Genomic DNA, 3095 nt, shown 5'->3' with positions numbered 1-3095 from the left:
AGCTAGATGTAGGTCCTATAATGTAGGTATGTGGGCTTAATTCAATCCCTACTGAAGTCAATAGATAGACACTAAACTCAATAAATATTTTATCAGGCCCTAAGTGCAAATGGGTCCAGGAGGCTCCCGAGATTGCTGGACTGAAAGATTAACAGCTATCAAGCTCTTCAGGATGAGACTGACAGTGTTTATATAGGGTCCAAACCCCTTGTTTGGTTCTACTCTCCTAATACAAACCACTGCTACTATTAACCCTGCTTTCTTCACATGTGTTTCATTTAGGTCCTGGTGAGATCTACTGAACAAGCTAAGTTTGAGGAAAAAATAGTACAGGAGCCTAAAGGGGCATGCCGACACAATCTCCTTGCTGGGCAGCAAGTCCCACACCCTTAATCTCACATTCCCATTCCCAAACCTCTTGGTCAGAAAGCACAGACAGAATAGAAAGGTCCTGAGTGTGTAGACGCCCATTGTCCTGAAGATTTGCATTTTGCTCTTTTTTTAAGTAGATGCAACTTACCCAGCTGAACAACTAGGTGCAACACATGCATTTTTTGCAAGTGAGCAGTGACAAAGTGGTCTATCAAGCTTGCTTAGTAAGCGGTTTTCTAATTATCATAACTTCAGTCACTTGTCTCTCAGACCAAGCAAAGGATAGAGCTTATCCATAAGTACTCTGTGGTTATCAGTTTATCAGCTACAACTTGTGTAGGTTGCTGCCCTATTTAAAAAAAAGTGTTTAGTTGGATTAATTTTAAAGGGAAAAGCAATTTTCACCTTTTCTGAATAAACTGGGGAGAAAAAACCCAACTGACAGCAGGAGGGAATTTGCTCAACCTTTCAGTGAGGAAAATGCCATCAAGAAAGCATGATTTCTTTTTCAGCACAATAGGTTAAAGTTTATGAACGGTTAGGAATGCATGGGTTAATAATTGAAACCCATACAATTGAAACCCAGTTTTGCAACTTTAAGGATAATGAGTACCTACTATCATACGTTGCTCCAATGTTTATTATAATATTTGCACATGTATAGCCTATTCCTCTGAGGACCTCAAAGCATTTCCCAAATGTACTTAATTCAGCCTTGCAACATTTCTGATCTCTTATGGAAAAGTACTGAAAAATGCAATCGAGAACGATATCCCTGGTATAGGATTCTATTTGCTCTTTGCTATGAAATCCTATCTAAAGGTCAAGGTCAAAATGCAGCCCAAACCTATCTGGCCCTTCAGGTTAGTTTTGTTAAGGCACACCAGGTTCTGTAGCTTACCGACCATGAAGGAGCGGTGCAGCTTTGGTTGCCTTTTGCTCTCCAGCATGAATTACCAGGAATCCACTTACCCACAGCCTCAGCAAGAGTCCAAAACAAGGCTTGAATTCATGACTCTGCACCTGTAGTCGGGCACCTTAACTACTCTGCCACCACGTTCCATGAAATACTACAATTTTTTTTCTTCTTTTTTTTTTTTAATCTTGAATAGGAAAAAAATCTTTTCCACCCAAATAAATCATGTTTCAGAGTACTTTCTGCTAACCCCTTATTAAATTCAGCCAGGACAATAATTTAGCAAGCCCCAAGAAGGATGAGACATTCATACAGACAATAATATTAATTTGTATGGACTCAGCGTACACAGATGTTCTAAGTCTAGATTTGGGCATGGATGTAAGTATGGAAGCATCCTTTTGAAATGCCGACCAGTGAGGCTTAAGACATAGGGAGAGCTCTGGAGAAAGTGCCTTGCTGCTGGCTCTCTGGTTTTAGTCCCATCACTTTCTTCCTCCCATTTAAAAAATTCATAGGGTTCCCCATCTGCTACAATACGGTGGAGGAAATAAAATGACTCGTTTATAGGTATACATATATGACTCACGGTTCGACAGGTTAATGCCAATGAAAATTTCAAAGAGATATAAAACCTCAGGCTTCAGGACTTAAGCCCATCTCAACTATGAGGGATTAGGAAGAGAGTTTTATGAGGGAAGATTATCCCACGTCTGCCTTCTCCAAAGTTTCTTACACCTCTCTCTGAAGCTTCAAGTGCTGATCAGAACTTGACACATGCTACTGGACTAGCTGGAACACCCCTAAGGGACCTATAGCTTTTCCAGAGGGGAATCTGTGTTATATTCTTAGCTGTTTGATGGAAGCTGAAAGGGTGGTATAACCAGTGTCTCAAGACCCTACCAAGGCAATGACTAAGGTAGGTGCAGACTCCAAAAATCCCAAGTCCTGCTTTCCCCCTAGACCAGTGGATTTCACCCCATGGCCTGCGGACCACATGTGGCCCATGTGACATCCTGTTAAATGGATATGCAGAAAGTAAGTGGTGCAGGTGCAGCCCACATAACATTGAGCGCTGCAAGTGTAGCCCACTATGGTTAATAGGTCAAGAACCACTGCCCCAGGCATTACTGCCATAACATGCCACTCCATTTAATCAAGAGAGTTACTTTTTTCCACTCTCAGAGGCTACTAAATGCAGTACGAGCTGCACTGTGCTTTTAAACTGACTTCACCAAGTGGCATTACATTTACAGTAGGGTGAAACGACAACCAGTCGGTTCTACATGGTTTCACTCTTTCTTGTAACTGAAAAAAGAAATCCATAGAAGAGTTTTTTTGTCTGTGTACTGAAGTCACTGGGGACCATGGAGCCTCAAAACCTGATGGCTGTATATGCACTAAATGAGCAGGACTGAAGGGCAAGATGTGTGTGTCCAAGGGACAATTGTAGAGTTGCAGAGATGGGGGTTGTACAGCCATAAATACTGGAGAAGCTTGAATGAAAATCTGAAGAGGAGAGCTTTACAGAAACCTTCTTTTCAGGCTGTATTACGCATAGGTGAGCTGTAAAGTTCAGAATTAGACCTAGGTCCAAATTCCCTCAAATTTTAAGAGTGTTTTGAGCTAGGGTCTTGATTTAGTCCAAGAGAGAAAGAGACCTGGGCAAGCCATGCAGTTCAGGACTATATATTACATAAATATTAACAAAAACATAAATGAAGTATCCCCCAGTCATTATTATGACATGACTCTCAGCAGTGTCAGATTATTTTTGTAATACAGGAGTCCTCTCCACTCTGCTGGC

This window comes from Gavialis gangeticus, unplaced genomic scaffold (assembly GCF_001723915.1).
Source record: "Gavialis gangeticus isolate Ggan-Ray unplaced genomic scaffold, GavGan_comp1, whole genome shotgun sequence".
NCBI lineage: Eukaryota > Metazoa > Chordata > Crocodylia > Gavialidae > Gavialis > Gavialis gangeticus.
Note: the sequence above shows the minus strand (reverse complement) of the source record.